Source organism: Aquarana catesbeiana, linkage group LG06, assembly GCF_042186555.1.
Source record: "Aquarana catesbeiana isolate 2022-GZ linkage group LG06, ASM4218655v1, whole genome shotgun sequence".
NCBI lineage: Eukaryota > Metazoa > Chordata > Amphibia > Anura > Ranidae > Aquarana > Aquarana catesbeiana.
This window is the reverse complement of record NC_133329.1, coordinates 83,643,517-83,668,409: the sequence shown is the minus strand read 5'-3', so window position 1 is coordinate 83,668,409 and position 24,893 is coordinate 83,643,517. Positions and strand designations below refer to the sequence as shown.

The 24,893-nt window shown below is 41.7% G+C and overlaps 1 protein-coding gene across 1 annotated transcript in view; it reads right to left on the bottom strand.

The window, feature by feature from the left end:
* LOC141148690 (NXPE family member 4-like) overlaps positions 1 to 20,593 on the bottom strand; it is a 111,734-nt gene extending 91,141 nt beyond the window's left edge. Inside the window, exon 1 of the mRNA XM_073636335.1 lies at positions 20,417 to 20,593. The gene's annotated coding sequence lies outside the window, so the exon portion shown is untranslated. The remainder of the gene's footprint in view (positions 1 to 20,416) is intronic.
* Between the last annotated feature and the right edge of the window lie 4,300 nt (positions 20,594 to 24,893).

Below are 24,893 nucleotides of genomic sequence, written 5' to 3'. Positions count from 1 at the left end.
CAGGCTGTATTAGGTGGACACAGGCTGGCTGCATTTGGTGGACACAGGCTGCATTTGGTGGACACAGGCTGGCTGCATTTGGTGGGACACAGGCTGTATTTGGTGGACACAGGCTGTCTGCATTTGGTGGACACAGGCTGTATTAGGTGGACACAGGCTGGCTGCATTTGGTGGACACAGGCTACATTTGGTGCACACAGGCCGACTTCATTTGGTGGGACACAGGCTGTATTTGGTGGACACAGGCTGCATTTGGTGAGACACAGGCTGCATTTGGTGGACACAAGCTGGCTGCATTTGATGGGACACAGGCTGTATTTGGTGTACACAGGTTGCATTTGGTGGGACACAGGCTGTATTTGGTGGACATAGGCTGCATTTGGTGAGACACAGGCTGCATTTGGTGGACACAGGCTGGCTGCATTTGGTGGGACACAGGATGTATTTGGTGGACACAGGTTGCATTTTGGTGGACACAGGCTGCATTTGGTGGGACACAGGCTGCATTTTGGTTGGACACAGGCTGCATTTTGGTGGGACACAGGCTGCATTTTGGTGGGACACAGGCTGCATTGGGTGGGACACAGGCTGCATTTGGTGAGACACAGGCTGGATTTGGTGGACACAGGCTGCATATGGTGGACACAGGCTGGCTGTATTTGGTGGACACAGGCTGGCTGCATTTGGTGGGATACAAGCTGCATTTGATGGACACAGGCTGCATTTGGTGGGCACAGGCTGGCTGCATTTGGTGGGACACAGGCTGCATTTGATGGACATAGGCTGCATTTGGTGGACACAGGCTGTATTTGGTGGACACCGGCTGCATTTGGTGGAACGCAGGCTGCATTTGGTGGAACACAGGCTGCATTTGGTGGGACACAGGCTGCATTTGGTGGGACACAGGCTGCATTTGGTGGAACACAGGTTGCATTTGGTGGGACACAGGCTGCATTTGGTGGACACAGGCTGCATTTGGTGGGACACAGGCTGCTTATGGTGGACACAGGCCGGCTGCATTTATTGGACACAGGCTGGATGCATTTGGTGGGACACAGGCTGTATTTGGTGGACACAGGCTGCATTTGGTGGACACAAGCTGCATTTGGTGAGACACAGACTGCATTTGGATGGACACAGGCTGAATTTGGTGAGACACAGGCTGGATTTGATGGACACAGGCTGGCTGCATTTGGTGGACACAGGCTGGCTGCATTTGGTGGGACACAGGCTGTATTTGGTGGACAAAGACTGCATTTGGTGAGACAAGCTGGCTGCATTTGGTGGGACACAGGCTGCATTTGGTGGACACAGGCTTCATTTGGTGGGGCACAGGCTGCATTTTGTGGGACACAGGCTGCATTTTGTGGGACACAGGCTGCATTTGGTGAGACATAGGCTGCATTTGATGGGACACAGGCTGCCTTTGGTGGGACACAGGCTGCCTTTGGTGGGACACAGGCTGCATTTGATGGGACACAAGCTGCATTTGGTGGACATAGGCTGCATTTGGTGGACATAGAGTGCATTTGGTGGACACAGACTGGCTGCATTTGGTGAACACAGGCTGGCTGCATTTGGTGAACACAGGCTGGCTGCATTTGGTGGGACACAGACTGCATTTGGTGGGACACAGGCTGCATTTGGTGGACACAGGCTGCATTTGGTGAGCACAGGCTGCATTTGGTGAGACACAGGCTGCATTTGGTGAGACACAGGCTCCATTTGGTGAGACACAGGCTGCATTTGGTGAGACACAGGCTGCATTTGGTGAGACACAGGCTACATTTGATGGACATAGGCTGCATTTGGTTGACACAGGCTGCACTTGGTGGACACAGGCTGGCTGCATTTGGTGAACACAGGCTGGCTGCATTTGGTGGTACACAAGCTGCATTTGGTGGTACACAGGCTGCATTCGGTGGTACACAGGCTGCATTTGGTGGACACAGGCTGCATTTGGTGGACACAGGCTGCATTTGGTGGACACAAGCTGCATTTGGTGGGACACAGGCTGCATTTGGTGGGACACAGGCTGCATTTGGTGGACACAGGCTGCATTTCCAGCCTGTGTCCCACCAAATGCAGCCAGCCTGTGTCCACCAAATGCAGCCTTTGTCCACCAAATGCAGCCTGTGTCCCACCAAATGCAGCCATCCTGTATCCACAAAATGCAGCCTGTGTCCACCAAATACAGCTCATGTCCCACCAAATGCAGCCAGCATGTGTCCACCAAATGCAGCCTGTGTCCACCAATGCAGCCTGTGTCCACCAATGCAGCCTGTGTCCACCAAATGCAGTACTGTGTCCACCAAATGCAGCCTGTGTCCCACCAAATGCAGCCAGCCTGTGTCCACAAAATGCAGCCAGCCTGTTTCCACCAAATGCAGCCAGCCTCTGTCCACCAAATGCAGGCTGTATCCAAGAAATGCAGCCAGCCTGTTTCCACCAAATGCAGGCTGTGTCCAACAAATGCAGGCTGTGTCCACCAAATGCAGCCTGTGTCCACCAAATGCAGCCTGTGTCCACCAAATGCAGCCCTTGTCCCACCAAATGCAGCCCATATCCACTAAATGTAGCCAGCCTATGTCCACCAAATGCAGCTTGTGTCCACCAAATGCAGCCAGCCTGTGTCCACCAAATGCAGCCAGCCTCTGTCCAACAAATGTAGCCAGCCTCTGTCCACCAAATGTAGCCAGCCTTTGTCCACAAAATGCAGCCAGCCTGTGTCCACCAAATGCAGCCAGCCTGTGTCCACCAAATGCAGCCAGCCTGTGTCCCACCAAATGCAGCCTGTGTCCCACCAAATGCAGCCCGTGTCCCACCAAATGCAGCCTGTGTCCACCAAATGTAGCCAGCCTATGTCCACCAAATGCAGCTTGTGTCCACCAAATGCAGCCAGCCTGTGTACACCAATTGCAGTCAGCCTCTGTCCACCAAATGTAGCCAGCCTCTGTCCACCAAATGTAGCCAGCCTTTGTCCACCAAATGCAGCCTGTGTCCACCAAATGCAGCCAGCCTGTGTCCACCAAATGCAGCCAGCCTGTGTCCACCAAATGCAGCCAGCCTGTGTCCACCAAATGCAGCCAGCCTGTGTCCACCAAATGCAGCCTGTGTCCCACCAAATGCAGCCTGTGTCCCACCAAATGCAGCCTGTGTCCCACCAAATGCAGCCTGTGTCCCACCAAATGCAGCCTGTGTCCACCAAATGTAGCCAGCCTGTGTCCACCAAATGCAGCCTGTGTCCACCAAATGCAGCCTGTGTCCACCAAATGCAGCCAGCCTATGTCCACCAACTACAGCCTTTTTCCACCAAATGCAGCCAGCCTGTGTCCACCAAATGCCGCCTGTGTCCACCAAATACAGCCTTGCCTGTGTCACATCGAACCCCCCTTCCCCCCTTTCTCCATGGGAGCAGCACAGCGGTACTTACCTTGCTGTGTGGTGTCCTCTCCTACTGTGTGGGCACTGTCAGCAGCAATGGAGGAGTCCGCTCCTCTCATACTTTCTGTTTCCTCTTACCGGGCTCAATAGGAGAGAGAAAACGTCAATCAAACCGTCCGGCCGTAGTAATAGATACTATGAGTTCCGGGCGGAAGCTACTCGGTGCTTCAGAAAGCTCCGCAGGGCGGGATAAACGCCCGCAAATGAAGCGCCGTGTCTGCAATCTTGTGATTGCATAGACGTGTCGCTTCCCATAAGTGCACTGTGTCTGGCATCGCACTGTCCAGCGTCCGAACACAGTGCACTTAAGGACCTTTTTGTATTTTTTTTTAAAGGGCCAGTATTAAAAAAAAAACATTTTTTGACATTTTTTTTGTGACTGCCTGGAGGGGGGGGGCAGCGCCCATGCGCCCCCTATGGACGGGCCGCCACTGAATAGGACATGGTTCCAGTAATCCATGTCCTTAGTCTGCTTGTCTTCAGCAAACTGTTTGTGCGCTTTCTTGTGCATCATCTTTAGAAGAGGCTTCCTTCTCGGACGAAAGCCATGAAGACCAATTTGATGCAGTGTGTGGCGTATGGTCTGAGCACTGACAGGCTGACCCCCCCACATCCTGCAGCCTTTGCAGCAATGCTGGCAGCACTCAGTCATCTATTTCCCAAAGACAACCTCTGGATATGATGCTGAGCACGTGCACTTAACTTCTCCTACCTCATGCATTCATAACCCTATGGCTCTGTTAAATATACTATCCCTGAATGTTCACCGCCTGAACATCCCACAAAACGCACCAAAGCCTATCGCTCCTTTGCCACTAGAAAAGCACATACAGTATCTCACAAAAGTGAGTACACCCCTCACATTTTTGTAAATATTTTATTATATCTTTTCATGTGACAACACTGAAGAAATGACACTTTGCTACAATGTAACGTAGTGAGTGTACAGCTTGTATAACAGTGTAAATTTGCTGTCTCCTCAAAATAACTCAACACACAGCCATTAATGTCTAAACCGCTGGCAAAAAAGTGAGTACACTCTTAAGTAAAAATGTCCAAATGGGGCCCAAAGTGTCAATATTTTGTGTGGCCACCATTATTTTCCAGCACTGCCCTAACCCTCTTGGGCATGGAGTTTCACGGGTTGCCACTGGAGTCCTCTTCCACTCCACCATGACGACATCACAAAGCTGGTGGATGTTAGAGACCTTGCGCTCCTATACCTTCCATTTGAGGATGCCCCACAGATGCTCAATAGGGTTTAGGTTTGGAGACATGCTTGGCCAGTCCATCACCTTTACACCTCAGCTTCTTTAGCAAGGCAGTGGTCGACTTAGAGGTGTGTTTGGGGTTGTTATCATGTTGGAATACTGCCCTGCGGTCCAGTCTCCGAAGGGAGGGGATCATGCTCTGCTTCAGTATGTCACAGTACATGTTGGCACTCATGGTTCCCTCAATGAACTGTAGCTCCCCAGTGGCGGCAGCACTCATGCAGCCATAGACCATGACACTCCCACCACCATGCTTGACTGTAGGCAAGAAACACTTGTATTTGTACTCCTCACCTGGTTGCCACCACACACGCTTGACACCATCTGAACCAAATAAGATTATCTTGGTCTCATCAGACCACAGGACATGGTCCCAGTAATCCATGTCCTTAGTCTGCTTGTCTTCAGAAAACTGTTTGCAGGCTTTCTTGTGCATCATCTTTAGAAGAGGCTTCCTTCTGGGACAACAGCCATGCAGACCAATTTGATGCAGTGTGCAGCATATGGTCTGAGCACTGACAGGCTGACCCCCACCCCTTCAACCTCTGCAGCAATGCTGGCATCACTCATACATCTATTTCCCAAAGATAACCTCTGGATATGGTGCTGAGCACGTACACTCAACTTCTTTGGTCAACCATGATGAGGCCTTTTCTGAGTGGAACCTGTCCTGTTAAACCGCTGTATGGTCTTGGCCACCGTACTGCAGCTCAGTTTCAGGGTCTTGGCAATTTTCCTATAGCCTAGGCCATCTTTATGTAGACCAACAATTCTTTTTTTCAGATCCTCAGAGAGTTCTTTGCCATGAGGTGCCATGTTGAACTTCCAGTGACCAGTATGAGAGAGTGAGAGCGATAACACCAAATTTAACACACCTGCTCCCCATTCACACCTGAAACCTTGTAACACTAACGAGTCACATGACACCGGGGAGGGAAAAATAGCTAATTGGGCCCAATTTGGACATTTTCACTTAGGGGTGTACTCACTTTTGTTGCCAGCGGTTTAGACATTAATGGCTGTGTGTTGAGTTATTTTGAGGGGACAGCAAATTTACACTGTTATACAAGCTGTACACTCACTACTTTACATTGTAGCAAAGTGTAATTTCTTCAGTGTTGTCACATGAAAAGATATAATGAAATATTTACAAAAATGTGAGGGGTGTACTCACTTTTCTGAGATACTGTTTCTTATGCCTTCAAGAAACCCACTTCACACCACAATCCACTCCTAAATTTTTCAGCAAAATGTACTCACAGGTCTACACAGCCTCAGCTTCAACTAAACAGCGAAGCGTACTTATTGCATTTCACCGAAATAACCCATTTACTAGACATGTGCAATTCATTTACTTCTGAATTTGTTTTTTTAATGAATTTTGACAAATTTGTTAATTCCGAAATATCCAAATTTTGAATTTCCGAGTTTCCGAAAATTCAAAATTTCGCAATTTTCTGAATTTCGTAAATTAGGAGATTCGAAATTTTGGAAATTGGAAAATTCAAAATTTCAGAAATTTCGAATTTCCAAATTTTCGAATTTCTAAATTTCGAATTTCCGAATTTTCAAAATTCCAAATTTTCAAAAATTCTAAATTTCCGAATTTTCCGAATTTCAGAAATTCGGATTTTCGGAAATTTTGAAATTCCACATTTTCAAATTTTTAAATTTCCGAAAATTTGAAATTTCAGAAATTCGGAAATTCCTAATTTTGTAAATTCGGAAATTTGGAATTTCGTAATTTCTGAAATTTGTAATTACGGAAATTCGTACTTTTCGGAAATTCGAAGTTTCGGAAATTTGGAAATTCGAAAATTCGAATTAGGAAATTTGAATATTCGAAATTCCATAAATTAAAAAATTAAAACATTTGGAAATTTGAAAATCCAAGAATAAGAATGAAAATCTGAAAATTCAAAAGAATGAAAATCTGAAAATTCAAAAACGGGAAAATCTGAAATAATATCTAATAATAAATATTAAGGAACTTCCTTTCAAATTTGGCTGTTAACGGTGAATGGAACGAGTATGAATTTATTTGAAGTTCCGAATTATTTGAAATAACGAATGCCGTATCTAAAGGAATGGAACGTAACAATCTAACAATAATAAATAACAATAATAATAATAAAACCTTTTTAAAATTATTATTTATTATTAATTTGTTCTATTCCATTTCTTTAGATGCGGCATTCGTTATTTCGGATAATTCGTATTCGTTACGTTCACAAACAGCCAAATTTGAAAGGAAATTCCAATACCTATAATCTTTCTTTTTTTTCAATTCGGAAATTCGTAAATCCGAAAATTCGAAATCCGGAAATTCGAAAATTCAAAAATTCAAAATTGAGAAATTTAAAAATTCAAAAATTCAAAATTCAGAAATTTGAAATTTCAAAATTCAGAAAATCGAAAATTTGGAAATTCGGAAATCCGGAAATTCGAAAATTCGGAAATTTGAAAATCCTAATTTTCGGATTTCCGAATTTTCTAATTTCCGAATTTCCACATTTTCTAATTTCCGAAAAAAGCAAAAAAACAAATGAAACGAAAACGAACAAATTTTTTGTCAGTGCACATGTCTACCATTTACATTAATAAAGGATACATTAATAAAGGATATCACCCTTACGGGTTAAAGACCCGTAAGGGTAATATCTGATTCTAACAGGATATTTGCATGATACTGCCATAACAGTAATTTCATATTATGCCCCCAACAAAAGTCCTACATTGTTCCTGTCTCACCTTTTACGAGTAATCGAATCACATATCACATAAAATAGGAGCGTTACTTTTATGTGGAGATTCCATCTAACTCTCTTTCCCTTTCTAGACAAATCACCTATATCTCAATCAAATGTCCCTAATAGACACTCTTTTTCACAACTTATTACAAAACATAATTTAGTAGACTCCTGGTGTGCACTGAATCCAACTAAAAGACAATTTACCCATTATTCACATCCCCATCGCTCATTTTCACAAATAGACCACATATTCCTAACTACAGGTATGGTGCCTGAAATCCTAGCATCCAAAATTTTACCAATCCCATGGTCGGATCATAGTGCAATACTTACCACTATAGCCTCTACCAGTCCAAAAGCACATCATCCGACTTGGCTTCTTAGAGATTACTTACTTTTTTTAATCAAAACTTTTTTATTGACAAGAATAATGGGTAACTGAGTTACAACAATAGGGAGAAACATATTTTCCCACAGTTGGATTGTACACAAAATCAAACATGTACGTACATATAATGCAGCTACCTATTGTTAAGCAAATATAATCTCGTTTTTTGTAGAACTTAGAACAAACAAAACTAAAGAAAAACACTTTTAAATAATAGAAAAATAAGATAAAATAAAGCAAAATGAAATAGAATATAAGAAATAATCTCCTTCCTCCAGGCTTGTCTATGGGCCTTTTTACCACATGAGTTACTATCTGCACAGCTTATGCATTATAGGAAAGGCCTCAAGTTCTGGAGGAGGTCCTATCAACTACATTAGAGTCTATAACCGTAGCAGTCCATTATTAGCTGGGGAGGGGCAAGATTGGGATTATCTAACCAGTTTTTCCACATAAGGTCGAATTTCTTTGGAGCCTTTCGGTGTCGGTATGCCAGCTGTTCCTTAAGGAGGAAGGAGTTGACATACGTGATCCACTGGGCCTTTGTAGGTACATTGGTTGCCAGCCAATAACGTGCTATGAGTTTCCTAGCCAGGTATAGTAGTCTAGTTACCATTATTTATAAGCCTTTTGGGTACATTTCAGCGTCAACTGATCCCTTTAGACACACCAGAGGTGTGCATGGTATGGGTGTTTTGTGTCGCTGCGGATACAATCTGTGTGACCTCTGTCCAATATCTGGCAAGCTTCGAGCAGTGCCATATCATGTGTATAAAGTCTCCCCTGTGAATGGTACATTTAGGGCATAGGGGGAATCTCTTCTGCCCCTATGCAGTATAAACAATTGTGAAAGTTTGTGAGAAGCCAAGACTGACACCACCGGAATTGATTCTAGGGCCATGTCCCACTTATCTCCGTCTATATCACCCACATCCGTGGACCAGTGCGTTCTACATTTAAGTAGGGCAGGATTTTGAATTGTGGCTACCAAGGTAGAATAAGCTTGTGATATCACACCTTTGCGGTTGTTAGCTTGTAGGGCCTCCTGTATCAGAAAAGATGTAGTGATATTTAGACTAACCGTCCGTATCTGAGTTTGTAACGCATGCCTGAGTTGGAGATATTGGTAGAATTGTTTCCGAGTTAGAGAGAATCCCTGTAGTTTGGAAATCTCAGGGTAGTTGGGGTTGTTCAAAATAGGAGTAAACTCCTTTGGACCATCTATGATTAGTGCTCTTTTGACTGCCTTCCAAACCTTCTGGAGTAGTATTGCTGTTAGGGGATCTGAGGACAGACAGCGGCTGTATGGGGAGGCTCTACCGCTCTACTTCTGGCCTGAAGTGAAAGAGCTGTGTGTGCTGGCCGGGCCTGTGGGTTTGCTGTCCCACTACTGATCCACTTGATATCAAGGCCCCCTTTTTCAACACAGCGGAGCTGTCTGGTTTTTTGATGGTGGTCCGGAGTGATTATTCCATAGCAGCTTACCCAGACCATCTGTAGTGGGGGGTAATGGATCTCTGGTAAGCGGCCAGCCTTTTATATTTGGTGACGGTGGATCTGACACTTCAAATTTAATCATCAACAAACTTTTAACACTCATCAGCACCTGGGTGGTCATCGTATTAATTTTATGGACTTTAACATGTCTTAAAACTTGCACTGATGCACATGATCATGCACCTTTGTACATGTATTGAATGCATATTTTTTACAAGCAACCACTTATATGCTCCATTTTTTTGCACCTTATGATGGTCAACTGTCATCTATATCAGTTTGTTTTTATTAGCACAGTTTCACATTTTCTCACTTGGTTTAATTTATGTTTGTGTTACACATAGGGATTGCTGCTTTATAATTTGTTTATTCATTTACCTATGCACAGTTTACCTTTTTCCTTTTGCTGTTAGGGATGCCCGGCAGACCCATTTCCAAATATGAGCCAGCCATTAGTATGGGATTGGTGCCAGACACCAGCTGTATAATAGGATCGTCTGAGTCATGTAGATCCCATCCTGCAAGCTGTTGTAGCTGAGATGCTAAAAAGTACATCTTAGAGTGTGGTACCGCCAGGCCCCCCCCCCCGTCCACTGGTGCGGGCTCTACCTTTTTTCCAAATGAGGTCTCTAAATTGGGTATCAATCTTCTTGAACCATTTTTTGGGAATCCACATAGGGGTATTTTGGAAGATGTATAAGAGTTGCGGGGCCCAGATCATCTTGATCAGGTTTACCCGCCCTACCACTGATAGTGGAAGCTTACACCATCCCTGACATTTAACACGTTGTCTTTCCATTAGGGGTGCTAGGTTAAGTTTTAAGTAGTCAGTGGGGTCCGGTGATATCATTACTCCCAGATATTTAAAAGTGTTAACAATGGCAATTTGGGATGCCTCTGAGGGGAGAGGTGACACTATGGGATCTAGGGGTATCAGTACGGATTTGGACCAGTTAATAGTGAATCCTGACAAAATAACCAAATTTAGTAATGGTTGCCATCAGGGTTCCGCAGTGAGTCACCGGTATCCGCCAAATATAGTGAGGATTCGTCAGCGTAAAGGGACAACTTTTCCTCCAGTTGGCCTCTGCGGAATCCCACAATGTCCCCATTATTGCGAATTAACATTGCAAGTGGCTCTACTGCTAGTGCAAATAAAAGAGGAGATAACGGGCAGCCCTGGCGAGTATACCCCGGTGTAATTGAAAGGGCAGGGAGAGGGAGTTATTAACTCGTACCCTGGCCCAGGGTTCAGTGTAAAGCACCTTCACCCAGTTGATAAAAGCATTCCCCAAGCCAAATCCTGCCAGGATTTCCCAGAGGTAGGGCCACTCAACACTGTCAAAAGCCTTGGCAGCATCCAAGGACCGAATGGCCCTACCCCCGGTGTTATCCACTGGAGTTTGAATATTGAGGAAGAGGCATCGGATGTTGTCTGCCGTGGACCGTGTCGGAATAAATCATGATGGTCACGATGTACCAGCCACCCGACAACACCCGCAAGTCTGTTGGCAAGGACCCTAGCCAGCAGCTTGACATCAATATTAAGCAGTGATATGGGGCGGTCTGAATCCGGTATCTGTCTATCCTTGCCTGGCTTGGAAAGGACCACTATAATGGCTTCCTTCATCGTCTCAGGTAGGTGACCCGTTTTAGCAGCCTCCTGCAAGGCCCACAATAGCGGAGGTAGAAGGATCGACCCATACCTAGTGTATACCTCGACAGGCAGCCCGTCCGATCCAGATTTGTGGTTTGGTGCATCTGCTAAAGCCTCATTCAGCTCTTCTATCATGATCGGAGAATCTAGTGTTTCTTTTTCAGTCGTGGATACCTGGGGAAAGGAACAATCTCCCAAAAACTTAGCCAAGTCAGAGGGGGTATTATTAGTTTTAGAGGTTTATAAATCTGCGAAAAATTGCTGAAGTGTATCCAAAATATCATTAGTAGAAGTACTAACCTCACCATTAAATATTTTAATCTCAGTAATAGAGGTGGAATTCTGCTGTGCCTTAGCGACCATAGCTAATAAATGACCTGTATTCTCACCTTTCTCAAAATTGTTTTGCTGAAGTAAATTTCTCTTTTTTTTCAGCTTTTGACAACACCACCCTGTAATATAATGATTGGGCCTCAGTCCGGCTATTTTGGTTGGCTGGAGTAGGATCCACCACTAGAGCCATCTCTCTACGTTGTAACTCAAGGCGAACCGTGTCCTCCAATTCTCTAGATTTTTTTTATACCAGAAATCTCCCGTATGAGGAGGCCCCGTAAGAATGCTTTTATTGCATCCCGGACTACTATCCCACTGGCCGATTGTCTATTAAATATCAGAAATTCCTTCAGCTCACCAGGGATGGGGTCTGGAGTGGAGAGTAAGGTTAACCAAAATGGGTTAACTCTCCACATTGATCTGACAGATGGAGCAGCTGTATCCATCCGCACCCAGAATGGAGAGTGATCCGAGAGGAGGCCGTATCTAAAACATGTGGGAGCAGCATATAATTTCCTAAACCGATATCTATTCTAGAGAGGCCTCCATGGGAAGAAGAGTGACATGAGTAGCACTGTACATCCCTGTTAGAGATTACTTTAACCACTTTAACCACTTTCGGACCGCCGCATGCTGATATATATCCGTACTTTGACGAGGGATATCCTCATTATGGCAGCTGCTGCCATAACCCCGGTATCCTCAAGGCAATCGGATCTTCTCCCTTGCTGGGCATGGAGATGAGTGAGGGGAAGATGGCCCCTACCCGTCTCCATAACAATGCAGAGCGGAAGCAATGTCAAAACATCACTTCCGCCCATAGCTCTTAAAGGGCCATTTAAAAAAAAAAATTTTTACATGACAATTTTTTTTTTGTTATTGCATCTTTTTGACCCCAGATCTCATATTTAAGAGGTCCTGTCATGCTTTTTTCTATTACAAGGGATGTTTACATTCCTTGTAATAGGAATAAAGTGACATAATTAAAAAAAAAAAAAAACAGTATAAAAATAAAAGGTAAAATAAATAAGAAAAACATTTTTTTCAAATGTGCCCCATCCCGCCGAGCTTGCGTACAGAAGCGAATGCATACACGAGTAGCGCTGTCCAGGCTTACCACTTCTAATACTCTTGTTTGCCAGCGTTTGTTTTGTTTTAAATTTAGTATAATAAACTTCATTTTTAAATACTGCAAAATGGGAGACCCTTGTTTTATCTATGAGGACTCTGCCGCTTGCTGATGGAGAACGCCCTGGGAAGCCCTGGAATAGTACACACCCTGGATCCTGACTGAACAGGGACACAAGCCCGATGGAGGAGCAGATGGGCCGGTACAGCTGCTAAGGAGGAGACCCATTCAAAGCTACCCACTCTATGCCTACCATCCCTGCGGGGGTAACTACGTCTGGTGAGTGGGGATCCATTGGGAGATCACTACAGTCACACTACCTGCTGTGCACGGAAGTCACTTCTTATATGGAATATTGAATATTTTGGGACTACTTATATTATATTTTTTGTTTTTTTCACATCTTATGCTTTTTTGATTTTGATTAGGTTTTGGGTTATCAAATTGGACACTTAATACATTTATGCCTAGTTGTGTATTTATTGCACTGTATTAAGTGGGGTACGTTCACACACTTAGCGCTTGTATGGTATGGTGTGGATACCCCTGGACACTTCTGCACTTTTGTGTTATACAGTTCTTATATCTATACGTATAAATGTATTTTTTATTTTATAGTATTTGGTTGAATCACAATCAATGGGAGCCAGCATGTATTTAATTTTTTAACAAATACTCACTTTTTAGATTGGAGATATATACACTTTCTACATATTTTCTATCTAAGAACTGATATTTTCCCACTATTCACTTATCATACTCCCATGTGGGAGCACGTTCACTTTTGATCTGGTGTAAGGAGTTTAGTATAATAGTTTCATACTGCTTCTTGACAAACCACTTAGCACCATATAGGGTAGCGCCAATCACCCCATTCTCTATACATACCTCTGTAAGTTCTTTCAGGAACCCAAAAAAGGGTGGGCAGCAACCTACACTATCCTAAGCGCGGAATCTATTTTAAATAAGCATACACGAGTAGCGCCCGCATATGAAAACGGTGCTCAAACCACACATGTGAGGTATTGCCGCGATCCGTAGAGTGAGAGCAATAATTCTAGCCCTAGACCTCCTCTGTAACTTAAAACATGCAACCTGTAGAATTTTTTAAACGTCACCTATGGAGATTTTTAAGGGTAAAAGTTTGTCGCCATTCCATGAGCGGGCGTAATTTTGAAGCGTGACATGTTGGGTATCAATTTACTTGGCGGAACATTATCTTTCACAATATAAAAAAATTGGACTAACTTTACTGTTGTCTTATTTTTTAATTCAAAAAAGTGTATTTTTTCCAAAAAAAGTGCGCTTGTAAGACCGCTGCGCAAATATGGTGTGACAGACAGTATTACAACGACCGGTGTTAGAAAAAAAATTTATAATGTTTGAGGGTTCTAAGTAATTTTCTAGCAAAAAGAGATGTTTTTAACTTGTAAACAACAAATCAGAAAGAGGCTCGGTCCTTAACTGGTTAAAAACCCAACACATAAACTTAATATTGAACTTGCACTGAAGGAATACACTGTGGACAACTATACCCCTGATATATCCCCGCTCACTCTGTGGGAAGCTCACAAACCAGTTTTACGTGGTATATGTATGAGACAAGCGGCTCTATTTAATCGAGAACCTAGAGCTTTATATAACAAATTAGAAACAAACTTTAACACTTGCTACATGGAATTTCAGTCTGATCCTTCCCCTTTGTTACAGTTGCAATTGGATAAGGCAAAACTTGAATTTGACCTGTTTCTCATAGAATCAGCGAATAAAACGAGCAATTGATCACGCCACAATTTTTTACATGAAAGCTAATAAACCAGAAACTCCATTAGTCCGCACGCTCAAATCTCACAACTCTCCCACTAAACCTATTCACCTCAAAATATCTAAAGGTGTATACTCCGATAACCCAAGGAAAATACTTCAAAAGTTTAACTACTCCCCGCCCAAGGTACGTCATATGGCGTCCTTGACTTTGTGGGGGTATATCTGATTGATGGGTGCAGCTACAGGCATCATTCAGATGTCGGCTTTTTCAGCCGGCGATTCCCTACACCATAAGAACGATCATAGCAGCTGTTCCGCCGCTTGATCATTCTTACGGGCGGCGAGATGGGCCCCCCGCCGCCCTCCGGTGCTTCTACCGACTCACCGCTTTCATCGGCCAGATCCGCCAGCCCCGGATGGTGATCATAGAGATTCTCTATGATTGTTTGGAGGCTGGGCTCGATGTTATGACGTCACGTGCGGCCTCTGCATTCAAACGAACGGCGCTGCCTCGGCTGGGAAGTCAAGATCGTTTTATATTTATTTTTTTGATTTCAGGCTTTCCAGCCTAGAGGTGAGATGTGGGGTCTTATTGACCCCATATCTCACTGTAAAAAGGACCGATCATGCCATATTCCTATTACAAGGGATGTTCACAAGGAATGTTTACAAGGGATGTTTACATTCCTTGTAATAGGAATAAAAGTGATCAATTTTTTTTTTTAAAGTGTCAAACTAAAAAAAAGAAAAGTAAAATTAACAATAATAAAAAAAAAGTTTAAAGCGCCCCTGTCCCCGTGTGTTCGCACGCAGAAGCGAATGTATACGTAAGTCCCGCCCACATATGAAAACGGTATTCCAACCACACATGTGAGGTATCACCACGAGCGTTAGAGCAAGAGCAATAATTCTAGCACTGGACCTCCTCTGTATCTCAAAACATGTAACCAGTAAACCAGTAAAAAAATTTCAAAGCATCGCCTGTGTGGATTTTTAAGTACTGAAGTTTGGTGCCATTCCATGAGCGTGTGCAATTTTGAAGCATGGCATGTTAGGTATCTATTTACTTGGCATAACTTTATCTTTCACATTATGCAAAAAAAATTCGGGCTAACTTTAATGTTTTGTTTTTTTTTAAAGCATGAAGTTTTTTTCCCCCAATTTGAAAAATTGCTGCGCAAATACTGTAAGAGATAACAAGTTGCAACGACCGCCATTGTATTCTCTAGGGTCTTTGCTTAAAAAACATACATAATGTTTGGGGGTTCTATGTGATATTGTAGCAAAAAAAATGATGAAATTTACATGTAGTAGAGAAATGTCAGAATTGGCCTGGATGGGAAGTGGTTAATACACATTTAGACACTTTATATTCTTCTGGCATTGAGCTGGATACATCCAAAGCAGATGAGTTCTTTTCCCACATTTTTCTCCCCCCATTATCCACAACACAGTTAGAGCTACTAGAGAAACCTGTATCTGTTGAAGAGGCGTCCAGTGCTATCAAAACACTGAAAATAAATAAAAGACCTGGCCCTGATGGATTTTCCGCACTATATTATCGTACATATATTGAAACATTATTACCCACCTTAACTGATGCCTTCAGCTCTATACTATCAGGTCACTCATTTAGACAGGAAACATTAACAGCAATTATTTGTATACTTCCCAAACCAAACTCGGACGATAGCATCTGTTCGAACTATCGTCCTATCTCTTTACTAAATGTAGATATTAAAATATTGGCCAAAATCCTTGCTACTAGACTTAATACCTTCATTGGTAAAATTATACATAAAGACCAAGCAGGATTTATCCCTATCCGACAAGCAAGCGATAATATCAGATGTGCCACCCTTCTATCACATGCTGCGAAATTATGCCACGTCCCAGCCTGTTTCCTCTCATTAGATATAAAAAAAATTTCAGTAACTAAAAAACAGTCCAAGGAAGGTCTGAAGAGTGGGAAAAATCCAATCACCAGGTATAGTGCAGATGTGAAGGGGCACTCGTCACCACGTGATAATGTAGTCTGCTTACCAGAAGGCTGTAAATAGTAGGCATGTATAGATAATCTCAATAACATCCAGCAAATCCAGCTCTCTGGAACCCCCTCGTTAATACAGACAACAACATCCGGATGGCTGCCTTCACAGATCAACATTTCCCAGAAATCACATCAAAAGTGGGACTTTCATATATGCAGTCTCCGGGTCCCCGATGTGCCTCCTGGCAGACATAACTAGACCACAAACCGCTCAACAGCTCCAATCTCCAGCAATCTATCGGCCTCCCTCTCTCTGCCGCCTCTGGTTTACCACTCTCCAACAACAATTTTGACGCAAAAATGCGTCAAAATTGTCCGCTGTGTCCGCCATAATGTCGTAGTCATGATAAAAATTGCAGATCGCTGCCATTACTAGTAAAAAAAAAAATTATTAACAAAAATGCCATAAAACTATCCCCTATTTTGTAGACACTATAACTTTTGCGCAAACCAATCAGTAAACGCTTATTGCAATTTTTTTACCAAAAATATGTAGATGAATACATATTGGCCTAAACTGAGGGAGAAAAAAAAAAATTTTATATATTTTTGGGGGATATTTATTATAGCAAAAAGTAAAAAATAATGCGTTTTTTTTTTCAAAATTTTCGCTATTTTTTTGTTTATAGCGAAAAAAATAAAAACCGCAGAGATGATCAAATACCACCAAAAGAAAGCTCTATTTGTGGGAAAAAAAGGACATCAATTTTGTTTGAGAGCCACATCGCACAACCGCACAATTGTCAGTTAAAGCGACGCAGTGACCATTACGCTGGCCAAAGACCAGAGCACTTTTCAGAGTTCTTCCAATTCACATCCCAGCCTATTTCCTTAGAACAATACAACAAAAATGTATAAAATTTACTTGGGGGAAACTCAAACCACAAATATCTAGAGAAACCTTATTTCTTCCCAAAATCCACGGTGGCCTAGGATTTCCAAACATTTCATTATACTATAAAGCCGCTCAATTAGCACAATCCATAAAACATCACTCCAAAACTGAGATTCCCCTGTGGGTTACCATCAAAGCAATAGATTGTGACCCTCTCTCCATACACAATATTTTATGGTTACGTCCCATAGATCGTAAAAGTTTAAAAAACCCAATCACTAAACATTCTCTAGCTATCTGGGATAGACTTAAAAACTCTCATGGTCTGCAATCCAAACATAATCCACTTCTATCTTTTCTCAAAAGCCCAGCTTTCTATCCAGCATGGACTTATCCCAGATCTTTTCAGGCTTGGTCCAAAGCAGGTATAACATGTTTACATCACATTATCCTAAATACAACAACCCGTCCCTTCCCAGACTTATGCAAGTCTTTTGGACTCCCCCAATCAGAAATATTTTGTTACCGTCAAATCAAATCAAAAAGAACTTTTGTATTCCTTTCCTAAGCATTGACGACTCTGTATATGATTTTACTAAGTTTGAAAATATATGCATGAAAGACCCTCATGCCAGAGGTCTCATATCAACAATATACTCCACATTGCTAGTTAAATCAGATGTTAAATTACCATCTTATGTGGTGAAATGGGAAAAAGATCTTGATCGAACTATAGATAAAACAGAATGGTCTGCAATCTGGTGCAATATCAAATCTTTTTCTCCTAATGTGACAGATATTGAAACCACCTACAAGGTACTCTCACGCTGGTATTTGGTTCCTGCTACAATAGCTAAATTCACGCTTGATTACTCAGGTCTCTGCTTTCGCGGCTGTTCAGAACAATGAACATATTTACACATGTGGTGGAATTGTTCTATTATAAAAAAAATTCTGGAAAAAGGTTTTTTTACTCGCTTCAGAAATGTTTGAAAAAACATTAATACCAGATCCAGAAATTGCACTTTTAACCACCTACGGACAGCCGCATGACGATATATGTCCTAAGTTTGAAGAGGAATATCGTTGTTATGACAGCCGCTAGCTGCCATAACCCCAGGATACACTTCTTCAGCCGGCGGTCCGCTTTCCGGTAAGAGTGGTCTCTGCGGCGGATTCGCCGCAAGATCACTTTTATCGGCGGCAGCGGCGGAGGCGATCAGATGTTTTCCTTTGCTGGGTATGGAGACGCATGAGCGGAAGAAGGCCCCCACCTGTCTGTATACCATCGCAGAAGCGACATCAAAGCGTCACTTCTGCCCATAGCACTTAAAGGGCCATTTTTTCAAATTTTTTTTTTAAATGAAAAGATTTTTTTTTATTGCATTTTAGTGTAAATATGAGATCTGAGGTCTTTTTGACCCCAGATCTCATATTTAAGAGGTCTTGTCATGCTTTTTTTCTATTACAAGGGATGTTTACATTCCTTGTAATAGGAACAAAAGTGACTTTTTTTTTTTTTTTTAAGAACAGTGTAAAAATAAAAAAATCAAAGGTAAAATAAATAAGAAAAAACATTTAAAAATTTTAAACGCGCCCGGTCCCGCAGAGCTCGCGTACAGAAGCGAACGCATACGTGAGTAGCGCCCGCATATGAAAACAGTGTTCAAACCACACATGTGAGGTATCTCCGCGATCAGTAGAGTGAGAGCAATAGTTTTAGCCTTAGACCTCCTCTGTAACTCAAAACATGCAACCTGGAGAATTTTTTAAACTTCGCCTATGGAGATTTTCAAGGGTAAAAGTTTGTCGCCATTCCACGAGCGGGCCCAATGTTGAAGCATAACATGTTGGGTATCAATTTACTTGGCGTAAAATTATCTTTCACAATATAAAAAAATGGGCTAACCTTACTGTTTTCTTATTTTTTTTTTTAAAAAGTGTATTTTTTTCCAAAAAAAGTGCCCTTGTAAGACCGCTGCGCAAATACGGTGTGACAGAAAGTATTTCAACGACCACCATTTTATTCTCTAGGGTGTTAGGAAAAAAATGTATAATGTTTGGAGGTTCTAAGTAATTTTCTAGCAAAAAAAATGTTTTCAACTTGTAAACAACAAATCTCAAAAAGAGATTACATGACTTCAATTCAAGCTATTCATACAACTTCATGGCCGTGAAACAAACAATAACTAAAGCATGGAAAACTCATTTGCTAAAAATAGCAGGAACCAAGCACAGAATGAATCGGTTGTTGCATGCAAAATTGTTTACCTATAAACTTTGACCACCAGGTACTCCAGTCATCGTAACTAACATTTTTATATGCAACAATGATAAAACTATAAGAATAGATTATGCCTCCGGAACACCCCATGCCCTCTGCCCCCCCCCCCCACCACCACCTTTCCTTGCCCTTATTTTCTTTCTTTCTTTTTTCTTCTCTTCCTTATTTCTCTCTTATTATCATTTCATAAGGTACCTAACAACAACAGGTGATATCGAATATATTTAAAATATCACACTCAGTAGTTTGATACATATACTTTATTCAATTGTTTAACACATATAAGAACTCAGACACAAATAGACCTAATTTTCTTTCATTAACTGATAATGATCCTCTAAATATTAATGTAAGCTAATATTGAAACCATCTGAAAACTCTATCATTTTGATAAAAAGGGAACTTATCTAACATTAATTTTACCATCTGTGTGTTATATTAATACAATGCCGTAACCTGCTTCTTTAATTTACATGTAACTACTAAAATACCTTTAATCGATACATTATATACTTGTTACCATATGTTGATCTTTCAATAAAAAACTTTGAACGAGAAAAGTGACAGTGCGATTTGCAAAGTAAAAAGTGCAACCACAAAATAGAAACCCAATTTCACTGCTGCTGCAAATAGAAAAATACAAATAGATTAGAATTGCAGCACTGCGCCATGAATATTTAGTGCTCCAAAACATCAAAACTCATAATAATCAATAAACCAAACAATCATCATAAAAAGTTACTTTGGATTATTGATTTAATTTAGGTTTTTGCACAATTATATTGCATGAGGACACATAGGAAATCGGAGGTCATATATTATATTGATATGAACTTTATATATTTTTTATTTTTCATGTAAATGAATAAGTTGGCACTTTGCTATGCTTTACCATGCTTGTTTGGTTTATTGATTATGAGTTTTGATGTTTTGGATCGCTAAATAATTTATGGCACTGCAATTCTAATCCATTTTAGGATTGTGTTATAAAATTAAATTGCTACTTACGTGGCAAGCAAAGGATTCAGTTGACTGGTGTGCCAAGCTGGCCGACGTTGGAAATAAGATATCACATGATCTTCACATCGATCTTATTCATTGCTGTGAGCTGTGAAAGCGTGCGTTTAGTCTGAATCCTGTCTGCAAGGAAACAATGCCAGATGATTTAGCATTACGCCTCCCAATTTTCCTCGTTGACTTTTGTTCTGACATGTACATAACTTCATCACAAAGGGTTTTCCCCAACCTCGCCCACATTGTAAGGCTGAATTGTAAAAAATAAATAAACTTGAGTCATCCCATATCTGCTTCACATGGACCAGTTTTTTTTTTATAGTTTCATAATTTCTGCTCACTTGCTGTGAAGTGACGCTACATATATATCAAGAAATTTCTTGTTTATCAAGTCGAAATTTATAAAAAAAATGCTTCTCGTGCAAAACACTCTCAGATCAAATTACTATAAATCCAAGGTTTTACTGTACCTGTGAATATTGGCCCTAGAATTACTGCTCTCTTCTCTTTTATACTCTATAGCTCCTTGCTGAATTTTGCTTCTAATCCCCTTGTGGAGGCTTCCATTTGTGGATGGACATTTTATAGTTCACATTACTATAATCTTTTTATATGGACTATAAACTGAAGGACCTATGAATAAATGGTTTTGGAATGAATCATTTGAGTTTCCATTTTTTTTTATGAGGAAATTCGCTTTGATATACAAGTGCTTTGGATTACAAGCATGTTTCTGGAACAAATTATGCTCGAAATCCAAGGTTTTACTGTAATGCTAAACTGATGACCTGTAGGGTACAAAAAAACCCTAACCAAAGAATAGAGGACTTTAACCAGTTCAGCCCTGGAAGGATTTGCCCCCTTAATGACCAGGCCATTGCAGTACGGCACTGCGTCGCTTGACAATTGCTCGGTCGTGCGACGTTGTACCCAAACAAAATTGACGTCCTTTTTTTCCCCACAAATAGAGCTTTCTTTTAGTAGTATTTTATCACCTCTGCGGTTTTTATTTTTGCGCTATAAACAAAAAAAGAGCAACAATTTTGAAGAGAAAGCAATATTTTTTACTTTTTGCTATAATAAATATCCCCCAAAAAATTGTAAAAAACTAATTTATTCATCAGTTTAGGCCGATATGTATTCTTCTACATATTTTTTGTAAAAAAAAACGCACTAAGCGTATATTGATTGGTTTGGGCAAAAGTTACAGCATCTACAAAATAGGTGATAGATTTATGGCAATTTTATTATTATTATTATTTTTTTTTATTAGTAATGGCGGCGATCAGCGATTTTTATCAGGACTGCCAGGGGAGAGTAACTCACTGGAGGAAGAGACAGATCGCTGTTCCTAATCTTTAGGAGCAGACAATCTGTCTCTCCTCCCCTGACAGAACCAGGATTTATGTGTTTACACACACAGATCCCCGTTCTGGCTCTTGTGCCCGCGATCGCGGGTGGTCGCCGGTCACACGCATGGGGTCCCCCGGCGTGCAGTGGGCCCGCGCTAAAAAAAAGGAGCCAACGTACCTGTATGTCGGTTTGGGAAGGGCTGCCAACCTGCCGCAGTATATGTAGGTGAACCGGTCAGGAAGTGGTTAAAGGTACCACATATACACATATATGTCAATATTTAATTTTACAAATATAAAAAAAACATATTTGACATATAAAAAGACAAAAGTACTACATGTCAACATTACAAGTACATGGGTTTGTATTATTTACCATGACTCATCATCCCTACCAAACCTGGGCGAAGAATTGCTTGCTGTAACTTTGACGCGTTTCATGAGTCCATGCCTAATTCATCAGGAAGATAACTACAGTTAAGCTCTATACTTTACATGTAAAAGATGAATAAACATAGTAATGTCCACCACCACCAATTGCAATCCTCTGGAAGGAATCAATCATTTGTAAACTAAGAGACCTAAAGGGACCTGGCTTGGACCTGTCAGGACTGAAACTGTATCCTATTTGTAAATACTTCACTGTCATCTTGCCATTTTAAAATCCTTCTGGGTATCCAAATTCAGACATGAATGGGGGTGGAGTAAGCGAGGTGTCCACCACAGTAGCCACTGCGATGACCTGTAGGGCTTTTGAAGCGTTGCCTATGATAAATTTACGGTACTGACGTTTTTATCGTTTTGCAGGTGCGCACAATTTTAAAGCTGGACACGTTGGGAATCTATTTACTCGGCGCATCCTCATCTTTTATATTTTACCCAAAATATTGGGCAATAAAGTGCATACATTTAACTTAAATGTATTTTTTACTGAAGTTTTGAGCTTGATAAACTGTTGCACAAATATCATCAACTGCAATTACCACTATTTTATACTCTGGGGTACTTTCAGAAAATTTATACTGAAAACCTAAAAGAGAAGTAAAGGATTATTTTTTTTTGTAAATCATACTTACCTAGGTGGCTGCACCATCGGTCCGATGCTGCATCTGTCCCCCGGCACCTCTACACAGAAAACTGAGCGATTGAACATCGCCGATCGCAAGGTTTTCAGAGATCCCTGAGCAGAGAGCTGTAGACTGACAGTCACAGCTCTCCGCTCTGCCTCCTCCTCGCTCAGTGGAGCGCTGGGCTGTGGGGGGACAGCCGGCTCAGGCTCTCAGAGAGGCTGAGACGGATGTCAGTCCAAGGCACCTGGCGGATCCAGACTTCGTCAGGATGACGCGGTGCCTGGACTGAAATCCGTGACATTAGCAAAGAGCGGACTTCAGCCCGCTCTCTGCTGAAAACGGGTCACAGGAGTGCAAAACGAACTGCACTCCTGTGATCCTTAGGAGAAGCCCAAGCTGGACTTCTCCTTTAACCACTTCCTGACAGGCGCACGCTGATGTACGTCGGCAGAATGGCACGACTGTGCAAATGGGCGTACCTGTAAGTCCCATTGAATTTCCCGCCGTGCCATTGCGGAGCTCCGTGAGTCGGGTCGCGGGTCCCGCGGACTCGATCACCGCGGGGATACTCCGCCTCACGGAGAGGACGAACGGGGAGATGCTGATGTAAACAAGCATCTCCCCGTTCTGCCTAGTGACAGTGTCACTTATCACTGCTCCCTGTCATCGGAAGTAGAGATCAGTGACGTGTCACAGCTAGCCCATCCCCCCTACAGTCAGAAAACACTCCCTAGTACTGACTTAACCCCTCCCCGCCCCCTAGTGGTTAACCCCTTCACTGCCAGTGTCATTTACACAGGAATCAGTGTAAATTTCATTTTTATAGCACAGATTGCTGTATAAATGACAATGGTCCCAAACATGTGTCAAAAATGTCCGATGTGTCCGCCATAATGTCGCAGTCACAATAAAAATCGCTGATCGCCGCCATTACCAGTAAAAAAAAATTATTAATAAAAATGCCATAAAACTATCCCCTATTTTGTAAACGCTATAACTTTTGCGCAAACCAATCAATAAACGCTTATTGCGAATTTTTTTTTACCAAAAATATGTAGAAGAATACGTATCGGCCTAAACGGAGGAAAAAAAGTTTTTTTAATTATTTTTTGGGGATATTTATTATAGCAAAAAGTAAAAAATAATGCGTTTTTTTTTCAAAATTGTCACTATTTTTTTGTTTATAGCGCAAAAAATAAAAACCGCAGAGGTGATCAAATACCACCAGAAGAAAGCTCTATTTGTGGGAAAACAAAGGACGTCAATTTTGTTTGGGAGTCACGTCGCACGACCACGCTATTGTCAGTTAAAGCGACACAGTGCCGAATCGCAAAAAGTGCTCTGGTCAGGAAGGGGGTAAATTCTTCCGGGGCTGATGTGGTTAAAACAATAAGGTGAAAAACGTGCTTGTGTAACACATAAAACCTAAAAGCTGCAGACACACCATGAGACATTAATCACGGTAAATACAAGGTTTGAAACAAAATGCTTTTGATGTTGTTGATGTTGATGTGCTTTTGATGTTGTTTTAAACCTTAGAAAATGTGAAATACAGTCAGGTCCATAAATATTGGGAAATCGACACAATTCAAATCTTTTTGGCTCTATACACCACCACAATGAATTTGAAATGAAACAAACAAGATGTGTTTTAACTGCAGACTTTCAGCTTTAATTTGAGGGTATTTACATCATAATCAGGTGATATGAATTCTGTTGATGTCCCAATATTTATGGACCTGACTGTATATATTTTAACCACTTCAGCCCCAGAAGGTTTCACCCCCTTCATGACCAGGCCATTTTTTGTGATACGGCACGGAGTTGCTTTTACTGACAATTGCGCATTCATGTGACGCTGTACCCAAACAAAATTTATGTCTTTTTTTTCCCGCAAATAGAGCTTTCTTTTGGTGATATTTGATCACCTCTGTAGTTTTTACTTTTTTGCGCTATAAACAAAAAAAGAGCGACAATTTTGGAAAAAAAAAAAAATATATATTTTTTTACTTTCTGCTATAAAACACATCCAATAAAATAAAAAATAAA